The following is a 15,827-nucleotide window of genomic DNA, read 5'->3' as shown; positions in this document are numbered from 1 at the left end:
CCATGTTGAGTTAATTTTTGTATAAGATGTAAGGAAGGGGTCCAGTTTTGGCCTTCTGCATATGGTTAGCCAATTTTCCCAACACCAATTTTTAAATAGGGAATCCTTTCCCCTTTGCTTATTTCTGTCAGGTTTGACAATGATCAGATGGTTGTAGATGTGTGCTGTTACATCTGAGGCCTATATTCTGTTCCATTTGTTGATATATCTGTTTTGTTACCAGTAACATGCTGTTTTGGTTACTGTAGCGTTATAGTGTAGTTTGATGTCATATAGCGTAATGCCTCCAGCTTTCTTCTTTTTGTTTAGGATGGTCTTGGCTATATGAGCTCTTTTTTTAAAGTTCTATATGAAATTCAAAGTAGTTTTTTTCTAATTCTGTCAAGGAAGTCAATGATAGCTTGATGGGAATAGCACTGAATCTATAAATTACTTGGGGCAGTATGGCCATTTGCATGATATGGATTCTCCCTATCAATGAGCATGAAATGTTTTTTTTCATTTGTTTGTGTCCTTTCTAATTTCCTTGAGTAGTGGTTTGTATCTCTCCTTGAAAAGGTCCTTCACATTTTTTGTAGTTTTTATTCTAGGTATTTTATTCTCTTTGTAGCAATTATGAATGGGAGTTGACTCATGATTTGGCTCTCTGTTTGTCTGTTATTGGTGCATAGAAATGCTTGTGATTTTTGCACATTGATTTTGTATCCTGAGACTTTGCTGTAGTTGCTTATGAGCTTAAAGAGATTTGAGGCTGAGAGGATGGGGTTTTCTAAATATACAATCATGTCAGCTCCAGAGATAATTTGATGTCTTCTTTTCCTATTTTAATATAATTTATTTCTTTCTCTTGCCTAATTGCCCTGGCCAGAACTTTCAATACTGTGTTGAGTAGGAGTGGTGAGAGAGGGCATCCTTGTCCTGCACTGGTTTTCAAAGGGAATGCTTTCAGTTTTTGCCTATTCAGTATGATATTGGCTGTGGATTTGTCATAAATAGCTCTTATTATTTTGAGATATGTTCCATCAGTACCTAGTTTATTGAGAGTTTTTAGCATGAAGCACTGTTGAATTTTATTGCTGGCCTTTTCTACCTCTATTGAGGTAATCATATGGTTTCTGTCATTGGTTCTTTTTATATAATGGATTATGTTTATTGGTGTGTATATGTTGAATCAGCCTTGCGTTCCAGGGATGAAGCTGACTTGATCATGATGGATAAAACTTTTGATGTGTTGCTGGATTGAGTTTGCTATTATTTTATTGAGGATTTTCACATTGATGTTCATTAGGGTTATTGGCCTGAAACTTCCTTTTTTGTGTGTGCCTCTGCCAGGCTTTGGTATCAAGATGATGCTGACTTCATAAAATGAGTTAGGGAGGATTCCCTCTTTTTCTATTGTTTGGAATACTTTCAGAAGGAATGGTACCAGCTGTTCTTTGTTCCTCTGATAGAAATAGGCTGTGAATCAACCTGGTCCTGGGCTTTTTTTGTTTGGTAGGCTATACTGCCTCAATATCAGAACTTGTTATTTATCTATTCAGGAATCCAAATTCTTCCTGATTTAGTCTTGGGAGGGCATATGTGTTTCGGAATTTATCCATTTCGTCTACATTTTCTAGCTTATTTGCATAGAGGTGTTTATAGTATTTTTTGATAGTAGTTTGTATGTCTGTGGGATAAGTGGTGATATCCCTTTTATTATTTTTTATTGTGTCTATTTGATTCTTCTCTCTTTTCTTCTTTATTAGTCTGGCTAGTGTCTATGTATTTTGTTAGTCTTTTCAAAAACCAGCTCCTCAATTCATTGATTTGTTGAAGGGTTTTGCATGTCTCTATCTCCTTCAGTTCTGTTCTGATTTCACTTATTTTTTGTCATCTGCTAGCTTTTGAATTCTTTTGCTTTTGCTTCTATAGCTCTTTTAACTGCGATGTTAGATTGTCAATTTTGTATATTTCCCACCTTCTCCTGTGGGCATTTAGTGTTATAAGTTTCCCTCTAAACAGTGCTTTAGCTGTGTACCAGAGATTTTGGTACATTGTGTCTTTGTTCTCTTTTGTTTCAAAGAACTTGTTTGTTTCTCCTTAGTTTTGTTATTTACCCAGTAGTCATTCAGGAGCAGGTTGTTCAGTTTCCATGTAGTTGTGTGGTTTTGAGTGAGATTCTTAATCCTGAGTTCTAATTTGATTGAACTGTGGTCTGAGAGACTGTTGTTATGATTTCCATTCTTTTGCATTTGCTGAGGAGTGTTTTACTTGCAATTATGTGGCCAGTTTTAGAATATGTGTGATGTGGTGCTGAGAAGAATGTATATTCAGTGGATTTGGGGGTGGAGAGTTCTGTAGATATCTATTAGGTCCGCTTGGTCCAGAGCCAAGTTCAAGTCCTGAATATCCTTGTTAATTTTCTGTCTCATTGATCTGTCTAATATTGACAGTGGGGTGTTAAAGTCTCCCACTACTATTGTGTGGGAGTCTAAGTCTCTTTGTAGGTCATTAAGAACTTGCTTCATGAATCTGGGTGCTCCTATATTGGTTGCATATATATTTAGGATAGTTAGTTCTTCTTGTTGCATTGATTCCTTTACCATTATGGAATGCCCTTCTGTGTCTTTTTTGATCTTTGTTGGTTTAAAGTCAGTTTTATCAGAGACTAGGATTGTACTCCTGCTTTTTTTTTCTTTCCATTTGCTTGGTAAATCTTTCTCCATCCCTTTATTTTGAGGCTATGTGTGTCTTTGCACGTGACATGTGTCTCCTGAATACAGCACCCCAGTGGGTCTTGACTCTATTCAATTTGTCAGTCTGTGTCTTTTAATTGGGGCATTTAGTCCTTTTACATTTAAGGTTAATATTTTTATGTATGAAGTTGATCCTGTTATCATGATGCTAGCTGGTTATTTTGCCAGTTATCTTCATAATGTTGATTGTCTTTATAATTTGGTATGTTTTTGCAGTGGCTGGTACTGGTTTTTCCTTTCCATATTTAGTGCTTCCTTTAGGAGCTCTTGTAAGGCAGGTCTGGTGTTGACAAAATCTCAGCATTTTCTTGTCTGTAAAGACTTTTATTTCTCCTTCACTTATGAAGCTTTCTGAGTGTACAATTATTTTCTTTAAGAATGTTGAATATTGCCTCCTCCCTTCTGACTTGTAGGGTTTCTGCAGAGAGATCCGTTGTTAGTCTGATGGGCTTCCCTTTGTGGACCTTTCTCTCTGGTTGCTCTTAACATTTTTTCCTTCATTTCAATCTTGGTGAATCTGACGATTATGTCTCTTGAGGGTACTCTTCTTGAGGAATATCTTTGTTGTGTTTTCTGTATTTCCTAAATTTGAATGTTGGCCTGTCTTGCTACGTTGGGGAAGTCCTCCTGGATAATATTCTGAAGAGTGTTTTCCAACTTGGTTCCATTGTCCCTGTCACTTTCAGTTACACCAATCAAACATAGGTTTGGTCTTTTCAAACAGTTCAATATATCTTGGAGGCTTTGTTCATTTCTTTTCATTCTTTTTTGTCTAATCTTGTCTTCATGCTGTATTTCATTGAGTTGATCTTCAACCTCTGATATCCTTTTTTTCTGCTTGTTTAATTCAGCCATAATACTTGGATATGCTTCGCAAAGTTCTCTTGCTGTGTTTTTCAGCTCCATCCGGTCATTTATGTTTGTCTCTAAATTGGCTATTTTAGTTAACAATTCTTTTAACCTTTTTTCAAGGTTCTTATTTTCCTTGCATTGGGTGAGAACATGCTCCTTTAGCTCAGAGGAGTTTGTTATTATCCACCTTGTGAAGCCTACTTTTGTCAATTTGTCAAACTCATTCTCTGTCCAGTTTTGTTCCTTGCTGGCAGGGAGTTGTGATCCATTGCAGGAGAAGAGGTGTTCTGGTTTTTGGAATTTTTCAGCCTTTTGCACTGGCAGTTCCTCATCTTCATGGATTCATCCACTTTTGATCTTTGGTGTTGGTGATCTTTTGATGAGGTTTTGTGCGGGCATCCTTTTTGTTGATGTTGATTCTACTGCTTTCTGTTTATCAGTTTTCCTTCTAACAGTCAGGGCCCTCTCCTGCAGGTTTGCAGGAGTTTGCAGGAGGTTCACTCCTGATCCTGTTTGTCTGGGTATCACCAGTGAAGGATGCAGAATAGCAGAGAACAGCTGTCTGCTCTTTCCTCTGGAAGTTTCATCCCAAAAGGACACCCACCAGATGCCAGCTGGAGCTCTCCTATATGAGGTGTCTGTGGACTCCTGCTGAAAGGTGGTCTCCCAGAGAGGAGGCATGGGGGTCAGGGACCCACTTAAGGAGGCAGTCTGTCTCTTAGAAAAGCACCAGCACTGTTCTGGGAGATCCACTGGCTCTTTTAGAGCCAGTAGGCAGGAAGTTTAAATCTGCTGAAGCTGCGTCTACAGCTGCCCCTTTTCCCAGGTGCTCTGTCCCAGGGAGATGGGAGTTTTATCTATAAGCTCCTGACTGAGGCTGCTGCCTTTCTTTCAGAGATGCCCTGTCCAGAGAGAAGGAAACTAGAGAGAAAGTCGGGCTACAGCTATTTTGCTGAGCTGCGGTGGGCTCCACCCAGCTGGAACGTCCAGGAGGCTTTGTTTACACTGTGAAGGGAAAATTGCCTTCTCAAGCCTGAGTGATGGTGGACTCCCCTCCCTCTGCCAGGCTTCCGCGAGCTTCCGGGTTTTTTTCTTTTATTTTTTTTTTTTTTTGAGACAGAGTTTGGCTCTTGTTTCCCAGGCTGGAGTGCAATGGCGCGATCTCGGCTCACCGCAACCTCCGCCTCCTGGGTTCAGGCAATTCTCCTGCCTCAGCCTCCTGAGTAGCTGGGATTACAGGCACGCGCCACCATGCCCAGCTAATTTTTGTATTTTTAGTAGAGACGGGGTTTCACCATGTTGACCGGATGGTCTCGATCTCTTGACCTCGCGATCCACCCGCCTCGGCCTCCCAGAGTGCTGGGATTATAGGCGTGAGGCACCGCGCCCGGCCATCCAGGAGGTTTTGTTTACACTGTGAAGGGAAAATTGCCTTCTGGTGACTCAGTAATGGCGGAGGCTCCTCCCTCCGCCAAGCTCGAGCGTGCCACGTCAACTTCCGACCGCTGTGCTGGCAGCGAGAATTTCAAGAATTTCTTAGCTTGCTGGGCTCTAGGGGGTTGTCAACCGCTGAGCTAGACCACTTGGCTCCGTGGCTTCCGTCCGCTTTGCAGGTGAGTGAACGGTTCTGTCTGCTGGCGTTCCAGGCACCACTGCGGTGTACAAAAAAACGGCAGCTAGCTCAGTGTCTGCCCAAACAGCCACCCAGTTTTGTGCTTGAAACCCATGGTCCTGGTGTTGTAGGCACCCGAAGGAATCTCCTGGTCTGTGGGTTGCGAAGATTATGGGAAAAGCGTAGTATCTAGGCCAGGATATACCGTTTCTCACGGCAGAGTTTCTCAAGGCTTCCCTTGGCTAGGGGAGGGAATTTCGGGACCTTTTGCATTTCCAGGGTGAGGTGACGCCCCAGCCTGCTTTGGCTCATCCTCTGTGGGCTATACCCACTGTCTACCGAGTCCCAGTGAGATGAGCTGGTTGAAAATGCAGAAATCACCCATCTTCTGCGTTGATCTTGCTGGGAGCTACAGGCTGGAGCTATTCCTGTTCAGCCATCTTGCCAGCCCTCTGGTTTTCAAATGAGGTAATTTGAACTGACAAAGTATGTTGTGAAGTATTTTTTTTTCTATTTTTTGGAAGCATGTGTGCAAAATTAATATTATTTGTTCCTTATATGTTTAGTAGAATTCACCAGTGTCATCTAGGCATGGAGCTTTCTTATGAAGAGAATATCAATTATGAATTCAATTTGTTTAGTCATTATAAGGCTATCTATCCAGTTATTTGTTCTTTGTTGAGGAATCTTTTGTCAGTTTATATATTTCAGGGAGTTAGCCCATTACTTTCAAGATGTTGATAAGCGTATAATATGCTCATGATATTACCTTTTAATCATTTTAATGTCTGTAAAATCTGTATTTATATCAATTTTTTTCATTATTGATATTGGCTATTTACGTTTTCTTTATTTCCTAATTAGTCCAATTTATGGCTTAGCAATTTTTTTCTCTGTTCAAAGAACTAGATTTTAGTTTCTTTGATTTACTTTTTTTTCTTGATTTTTTCACTCAGCTTTATTTTCTTTCTTCTACGTACTTTGAGTTCAATTTGTTTTTCTATTTTTGTTTCTTAAAGTGAAATCTTAGAACATTGATTTTAGATCTTTATTAATGCTATATAGTTCCCTTAAAGCACGGCTTTAACTGCATTCTACAAATTTTATAGAGTATGTTTTCACTTAGCTTAAATTTTCTTTAATTTGTTCTTTTACCTATGGTTTATTTATAGATGTGTTATTTAATATCCAGATGTGAGGATTTTCCAAATATTATTGATTTTTATATTAATTCTTTAGTGATCACAGAACTTCATATAAGAAAACTTTCAGTTTTCTTAAATTTATTGAGACTGGTCAGTCTTCTGTTCATGCCTTTTATACCCTTGCTAATTTTCTGCCTGCTTTTTCTATCAATTACTGAGGGTGACATGTTCATATCTTCAATTATAATTTTGGATATGTGTAGTTTTTTTTTTTTTTTTTTTCAATTTCTATCAGTTTTAAAGCTCTGGTATTAGTGTATCCACATTTAGGATTTTTATATATACTGATGAATCAACCCCTTCAAAATTATGAATATAATTCTTTTAAAAAATTTAATTGACAAATATTATAAATATTCAAAGTGTACAACACAATGATTTGATATATGTGTACCTTGTATAATGATTACCACAGTGAAATCAGTTAACACATCTAATTACCATCAAAGCTGTTTATTAGATTTGCTGAACTTGTTTATCTTATAACTTAAAGTTGGTACTATTTATGTTACATTTCTTTGTTATAAACTCTACTTTGTTTCATATAAATATGAGCACTCTAGCTTCTTTTTAAAAATGTTCGCTCTGTGTACTTTTTAAAATCCTTTTGCTTTTAAACTAAATGTCTTGATATTTAAAGCAGGTTTCTTCTAGATAATGTCTTAGGTATTGCTTTTTGATTCAATCTGACAAGTTCTGCTTTTTCAATGTTTTAATTGAGCTGTTCAGACAATTTAAATGTATTATGATTTTCAGTATAGTTGGATTTCTATTTATGATATTGCAATTTTTTTCTACTTGTCTCATCCATTCTTGTTCCTTTTTTCTTTTTCCTGTCTCTATTTTTGATTAATTACTATTTTAAAATTTATTTTATTTTTCCTATTAGTTTTAGTTTTTTGATTTTTATTGGATACTCTAGAGTTTATAATATACATCTTTACCTTGCAATAATAGTACCTTTTCAAATAATATTGTAACAGTTCATGTGTACAGGAAGAACCTTATAAGAATATACTACTATTTTTAAACTTTCCATTATTTTTACTATTTGTGGCAAATTTATTTTTCTATGTACTACAAACACCACAATATATTTTTTAAAGTACAAAATTAGTTTTACGGGTTAAAAAATGTTTACATTTACCCACTTTATTTCCATTTCCAGTGCTCTTCATTCATTTGTACAGCTACAGATTTTTGTCTGATTTTATGTTCCTTCTGTCTAAAGGATGTCCTGTGACATTTCTTGTAGTGCAGTTCTATTGAGAGTTAATTCCCTCAGTGGTTGTTTTTCGGGAAGAAAAAAAGTCTTAATTTCATGTCAGTTTTTAAGAAATTTTCACTGGGTAAAAAATTATAGGTTGGCAGTTTTTTTTTTTCTCATTCAGCATATTAAAGGTTTTTCTTTATTATGTTTTAACAACTTTCTGAGCAGTTTGCGGTAATTCTTATCTTTGTTTTTTGGTATGTAATATGTCTTTGTTTTCTTCTGACTGCTTTTAAAATGTTAACTTTAGCAGTAGTTGTCAGCAATTTAATTTTTTTATGTCTCAATGTGTTTTTCTTTAGTTTCATTCTGCTTGGGACTTTTTGAACTGCTTGAATCTATAGTTTGATACTTTCTTAACTTTTCTTCAAAAATTTGTTTTTTGTTTCTTCTACCTCTTCTCTTTTTGGTACTCCAATTATATGTAAGTTAGACTCTGCAAATTGTCTCATGGGTCACTTATTTTCTGTTCATTTTAGTTTCCAGACTTTTTCCTTTCTGTGCTTGCTTTATTTTGAATATTTTTTATTATTATGTCTTCAATTTTACTCACCTTTATTTCTGCAATGTATAATCAGCTGTTAATCTTATCCAGTGTATATTTTAAATATAAGATATATTTTAGGTATAAGATATTTCATCTCTAGAAGTCTCATTTGTGTCTTTTGAAATAGTTATCATTTCTTTTGTTATAAGGCTTATATTTCTCTTTCTTTTATCTTCTTCTGCATGTTGAGTATATTTGCAACACCTGTTTTAAAACAATTATTTATTTAAAAATCCCTGTCACTGTCATTTATGGGTTTGTTTCTATTCTAATTTTATGGTCATATGGACCCACTTTTCTACATACCTGGCAATTTTTTATTGGGTGCAATATTAGGTAAGATTGCCATAAGAAAATACCATAGATATTTATTTCTTCACAGTTCTGCAGGCTGGGAGTCCAATTAAGGTCCAGTATGGTTCGTTTCTGGTGTGGTTCTCCTTCTGGTTTGCAGACAGCACCTTCTTGCTGTGTGTTCATGTGACGTTTTCTTTGTGCATGTTAGGGAGAAGGGACAGATAGAGAGCGAGAGATCTCTAGTGTCCCATCTACCTTTTATAGGGACACTAATCCTATTGGGTCAGGGCCACACCCTGATCCCCTCATTATAAACTTAATTACCTCTATAAAGTCCGTAGCTCCAATAAAATGAGGGGTTGGGATTCAACGTTTACATTATGATAGACATAATTCAAGACTGAAGAAGATCTCCTCTGTAAATCTCTCTCTCTCTCTTTCTCTCTCTTTCTCTCTTTCTCTCTCCCTCCCTGTCTCTGTAATGTCTTCTACAAATGCGAGCTTCTTTGGTGTCTTCAAGCTGCAATCACTGATTCTTCAATTCAGACAGACTGCCAGGCTCTGTTTGGGTTTGCTCTCCTTCCCTGTGGCTTGGAAACCACCTCTGTTATAGCAGTAAGATGTAATGCCTATAGGACAATTTTATAAACTATAGACTACTCAACTATAATTTATGTTATACACTGTGAATGATGCTTTATAATAGGTAAGTTCTCAAATCCAGTGGCTCTGCTTCTATGTTTCCCCTGTCCTGTCTTTTATCCATATCACATTAAAAGTGGCCTTTCTAACATGTGAATCTGGTTGTGCTTCTCTTCTGCTTAAAATCTTTCTATAACTCCCTCAAGATGAAGCCCAAAGGCATTAGGAATGCTTGTTTGGTTTTTACGACTTTCCTCCTTCATAGCCTATTGACCTCATCTTGTGCCCTATTGCCCATTACACTTGATTCTCTAGCCATAACAAGGTGCCTCATGCTTCTTCTCTCCTCCTTGGCTTTGCAAACACAATCTGCATCTGTCAAAAAAAGCAAAAAAGAACCAACCTTGTAGGACTTTTGTGAGAATCAATTAATTCAATACATGTAAAGTATGTAGAACATTGCCCAACACATATCAATTATTCAATAAAGGTTAGCTATTATTACTATTATCGATCAAACAGTACAATCTATATACACTCTGGAAACACCAGAATATATAATGTATTATTTATAGCTTAAAATATACTTTGAAGTAAATTATTTTTAGGTTCTCCCAGATATCCACAGTCAGTTTTAAAAAAATAATAGGAACAATTGAACCTGAAAGGTGATTATATATTTTTCATATTCAAATGTATATAGCATAATAATTTTCCTTTCAAATCATTTGGCTCTTTTAACATTGGAATTTATCTAATACATTTCAGAAAATTTGTGGAAAATGATTTGGTAAAATGCCCTTTCAACTGTTACTGTATTTTCTTTATTATAAGGAAGTAAAACAATAGTTCTATACCGCTATTTACATTTTATTTAATGTTTTAATATAACTAAACTCTTTTACACTATTTTACTAAATTCTCATAACTATCTTATTTTACATATAAATGTGGCATTTCAAAAGACATTAAAACTTATTTTTTAAAATAAGGTTTTCCATTCACATATGTGCATTACAGACAGCAACTTTAGCAGAAAAAAATTACTGGAAGCAACTTTCTAAAACTTAATTTCTGTTTTAATGCTCAATACTATTATCTTCTCAGGAAGAAAAGTGTGATATTTCTCTTTTCTTTATAGGATTTTTTGGGTGGGTGTCAAATCTCCTTCCACTTCCGGGAAAAGTTAACATCATTATGTTCCCATACAAGGAAAAAGCAAAGGGATTGCTGGACAGAATGGGCCACCTGGTAGAAAACTACAAACAGGATGTGATTTTGAATTTCTTAATTCATGAATGAGAATTAAGCTATATTCCCACAGAATAGTAGCAGGTAAATCTTCCAGACATGAAAAATGAAAGTACCAAAGCTGGGGTGAAGGACAAAAATATCTCTGGGCTGATGGAGAACAGAGGTTTTTGGTTCTTGGAAGCAACGTGTACCTGCTCACATAGGGCATCGCAGAGATGGCAGAACCAACAAGAGGTTAGAGGTACCTGACTTTGATGGCCTCCAAGTTGGAGCTTAGTACAACATGAGTGACAACTCTTCCTCCAAATGGATCTTGGTGAGGGGTTCTGCCAACAATGGGAGCTTTAGTTTGATGACCATGAAACTCCTTATCTCCTGGACCATGTAGACCTGAGATGTTTGTATGATCTTGCATTGTCTCAGAGGAATTAAAGAAAGCCCCAGAAGTGGTTAACTTTTGGACTACCCACGAATTTAGCTATTGTAATTTTGATTTGGAACAAATTTTATTTTAAAAATCACTTAGAAAAATGATATTATTTAGTCTGCTGGTATCATAGAATAGTTTACACATGGAAAACTTACCTGTTGCCCACGCTGGAGTGCAGTGGCATGATCATAGCTCACTGCAGCCTTCAACTCCTGGGCTCAAGCAATCCTCTCACCTAAGCCTTTCCAGTAGGTGGGACTCCAGGCACATGCCACCACACCAGGGTAATTTTTAAAAATTAAAAAGTTTTTGGCCAGGCATGGTGGCTTATGCCTGTAATCCCAGCACTTTGGGAGGCCTAGGTGGGCAGATCATGAGGTCAGGAGATTAAGACCATCCTGGCTAACAAAGTGAATCCCATCTCTACTAAAAATACAAAAAAAAAAAAAAAAAATAGCTGGACATGGTGGCACACGCCTGTAATCCCAGCCACTTGGGAGACTGAGGCAGGAAAATTGCTTGTATCTGGGAGGTGGAGGTTGCAGTTGAGCTGAGATCGCACCACTGCACTCCAGCCTGGGCGACAGAGTGAGACTCTGTCTCAAAAAAAAATTTTTTTTTGCAGATTCAGGGTCTCACTATATTGCCCTGGCTGGTCTTGAACTCCTGGCCTCAAGTGATTCTTCCACCTCAGCCTCCTAAAACCCTGGGAATATAGGTATGAGTGCATTTAACTGTTAAATGTGCCACTCACCAATAATACACTTTTTTGCACAGTTTTCATAAATATCTATTTTATTATTATTATTTTATTTTATTATTTTGAGACAGTCTCTCTCTGATGCCCAGGCTGGAGTGCAGTGGAACAATCTCAGCTCACTGCAACCTCTGCCTCCCAGATTCAAGCAATTCTCCAGCCTCACACTCATGAGTAGTTTGGATTATAGGTGCACACTACCATGTCTGGCTAATTTTTGTATTTTTAGTAGAGACTGGCTGGCTCTACTAAAGTCAGGCCACCTTCAACTCCTGACCTCAAATGATCCACCCACCTCAATCTCTCTAAGTGCTGGGATTACAGGTGTGAGCCACTGTGCTTGGCCTAGATATCTTTTTACTTATTTATTTATTAATTAGAGACAGAGTCTCATTCTTGCCACCCAGGCTGGAGTGTAGTGGTGTGATCTCGGCTCACTGCAACCTCCACCTCCCCAGTTCAGGCAATTCTCTTGCCTCAGCCTCCCGAGTAGTTGGGACTACAGTAACATGCTACCACGCCTGGCTAATTTTTGTAGTTTAATAAAGACAAGTTTTCGCCATGTTCATTAGGCTAGTCTTGAACTCCTGGCCCCAAGTGATCCACTCACCTAGGCCTCCCAAAGTGCTAGGATTACAGGCATGAGCCACTGGGCCTGGCCTACGTATCTTTAAATAATGCATATGTGACTGCGCATCTGCAACATTGGTATCTAGGCAGATAATCAGTTCATCTATAAAGCAGCTATCAAGTAACCGTCAAATATTTAAAATACAGCTCTTGTTTAGATCATTCTTAGTTTTGATCACCTTTTTTTGTTGGGTGGTGGGGAGCCCTGCTGGTCACACTGGAAATATACTAAGGCCAAATCTTCCGACATCCTGAAGGTTTCTTTCAGCTGGATTAAGCTCCTAACTCCAGGGCAAGCCCAAATTTGTGGCCTCCTGCATAACGCTCTTCCTGTCTACCAGAGTCAACAGTATTTGTTGGGCTCAATGTCTGAATGCAGCTCACTCCAGTTAACTAGAGTTGTTGACTTTTGCAGAAATGGAAGCAGTGAGATTGAACCGATATTTAGCAGCAATGTGAAAATCAGTGCAGTTGGTACCTGATATCCTAGTAAGATGCACTGAAGTGTCCAGATTTTCACATACTTTCTGATAAATTGATTCTCCAAATTCTGTCCCATCATTGACATTAGTGTGTAGTTGGAAGTCTCCAGTCCTATATAGCCCACTGTGAAGTTATTCCTTGTCAGCTTTGATTTGACACTATCAAAGGTCATCTGGTACCCAGCAAGCCAGCCTCATTACCAAAGACAGCCAAACCATGGGTTTCAGCTCCTGCAAAATTAAAGTCAACATCACAACCAAAGTGTATACATACTGCTTATAAGAGGACTTGATCTTGTCACTTTTTTCTCCTGTGTTTGGTGAGAAGGTAGTATCTAATGTCAGTTTCAAACCTCGTCAAATCTGGTCTTCAGTTGTGATTTCTGTTCCCAGACTGTTCTGTTTCCAGAGTGTTCCACTTTTCTGAGAAAGTCAGACCATAATCACACCATTTATATTTAGTCTCCAAAATCCCAGTAATTTTACCAGTGTCTGTATTAAATGAACCAGATGTTGAGAATTCCATGTCACTGCATGACTTTTTTTTTTTCTCCTCCAGTTTCAGTAACTCTGAACCAAATCCTTCATAGAAAGTATCTCTGACAGCGATGCCTTAGGTCAGCATGTGATGGAGGAATACACATTGGCCATGCTCAGGTCTGTCTATAGGTCACCATGGTGAAGACTTGGGAAGAGATAAACTGGCATTCTCCTGGTGGGGAGTACCCCCACTGCTTTGTTTACAGCTGAGGCCACTGAATTTGCCTGAGGTTGTGTTGTAGTTGCCTTGGCTGGAGGACAAAGTAGAGGCACCATTCCACTTGCAGCCCAAATGTTTTTAAAATGAAAAAATATTTTTGAGCTGTATTAGTAGTTTCTTTAGAAATATAATCAATAAGATACAATCAATAACATAGATAGATAATAGAAGATAAAATGAAATTTATTATGGGAACTGGATCACACACTTGTGGAGGCCAAGAAGCTCCATGATCTTTCATCTGCAAACTGGAGAACTAGGAAAGTCATTGCTATAATTCAGCTTGAGTTGGAGAGACTGATTATGTAAATCTTAGTCTAAGGCCAAACGGTTAAGAACCAGGGGCCTCCTTGGTATAAATCCATGCCCAAAGGCCAAGCTCTGATGTCCAAGGGCAGCATAACCTGGATGTCCCAGCTTAAGAAAAGAGCTAAATTCTTCCCTTCCGCTGCTTATTTTGTTCTATCTGGGCCCACAAAGGATTGGATCCACATCCACATTGGTGAGGGCGGATCTTCTCTACTTAGTCTTCTGATTCAAATGAAAATCTCTTCAAGAAACACCTTCACAGACACACCAGAGATAATATTTTACCAGCTATCTGGGTATCTCTTAACTCAATCAAGTTGACATGTAAAATTAACCATCACATTAGCTTTATTTCTAGTAGTAGATTCTTGATAAATATTTGTTGAATGAGCAAATGTGATATTCTTTTTTAATAATAATAACTATATTTCTAAAATAACTGTTACTGACTGTTTAGTAAGTACCAAACTCTACTATTTTTATGATTGAACCTCGTTAAGTTCTCACAACAAATTGTGATGGAAAAAGCATAAGGAAACTTAAGCTTAGATAAACGAAGTACCTTGCCTGAAGTTAAACAACCAATCCGAAGATTAAACCAGAGAGCTTCTCTCCAGAATCCAGTCTGAATCACTATCTAGCATGCCTTTATTTTAGCCACCCATGAACAAATAAATTTAGTAACCCTCTTGGCTAAAACATCTGGCACATATAGTTTGGTTATATATGATTGACAGAATTTTTGCACATGTATTACTTTTTATTAAAATTGTTATAGTGATTAGCATGCTTATATTTTCCCAAATGTGTTCTCATCTCAAATTCTAAAATCAGTGGGTTGTCTTTAAGAGAAAGATCTGGTTTATATCTTTTAGGCTCAATTCTTGGAGTGATCAATCCTAATGCTCATCTTCTTTCCAGTTAGTAAGGTCTGGGTCCTTGCTTTTTTTTTTTTTAATTCTCTTTTTAAATGTAATAGAAAAGAAGTAGCTTTGGGCTTTGCCCAGTATGTTCCTGAGTTGTGATGCAATTGTCTGTAATAAGGACATCAATAACTGTAGAAGCAACAGTGTTTATTTACCTTGCCTTTGTTTCCCTCTAGCCTATTGGGAACAACATTTTTCACTGTGTGGGTTTGTCTGTGTTGGAGAGGACTACAACAAAAACTGTGGTGGCCACCATTTTTGCCTAGGGTTGAGGGACAGGTACTTTCCATTGTGATTCAAAATAAGTAATTTCTGAGAGAAATAAAATGGCTTCTCTTGCTGTACTTTTTCCATAGCTAATGATTAGCTGTGGAATATGGAATGATTACATCTCTGTAACCAGAGGCCTTTTTGCATGATTTTGATAATGATACATCCTAAACAAATATGGGAAGTATGATGATGCTTGAGATACACCACATTTTCCTCTTTTACTTTCTAATTTTCTCCTTTCCTCTCTCCTTTTCTTTCCGGACTGTGTGTGTGTGTGTGTGTGTGTATACACTTTGGTATGTCTCCTAACGAAGTCTTTTCATCTCAAGCTTCCTAATGTATCTGGAATTTGTCCACTCCTCTCTGTCTCTGAGTTCCCTCCTCGCTTCTGTCATTCCCAGCCAAGCTCCTCATTGGTGTCTTTACTTGTGTTCTGTTTCCTAATTGTTAATTCACCACACAACATTTAAAAGATGTTTTACAAATGAATATTTGAGTATTCCTGTTGCTTAAAAATATTTGGTGGCTGCCTCAAATCATTAATATTTTTAATCTTCATGATTATGTTCCTGAAAACATTCTCTAGCCACAGTCATTTACTCAATCATTAGATTTTGTGTGTTTTTGACTGTCATCATCGTAAGATATTTTGTGTCATCAATCAGTACATATACCACACATAAATACACATATGCCTAAAACAAAATTTCACAAAATACCTACCTTTTCTACACACATATATCCATGTACCTATGTGACATAGATTTACAATATATGTGTAAATATTTAATGTATATTACTCCTCATTACATGGGACCAGGAAATAATGTTTGTCCCATTTGT

At 37.3% G+C, this 15,827-nt stretch overlaps 1 pseudogene; it reads right to left on the bottom strand.

The window, feature by feature from the left end:
• Positions 1-12,507: 12,507 nt before the first annotated feature.
• Positions 12,508-14,099, bottom strand: LOC116550640 (annotated as a pseudogene).
• Between the last annotated feature and the right edge of the window lie 1,728 nt (positions 14,100-15,827).

The sequence above is a fragment of the Sapajus apella genome, unplaced genomic scaffold (assembly GCF_009761245.1).
Source record: "Sapajus apella isolate SASKATOON/1434 unplaced genomic scaffold, GSC_monkey_1.0 scaffold8, whole genome shotgun sequence".
Taxonomy (NCBI): Eukaryota; Metazoa; Chordata; class Mammalia; order Primates; family Cebidae; genus Sapajus; species Sapajus apella.
This window is presented reverse-complemented; position numbering and strand designations above follow the sequence as displayed.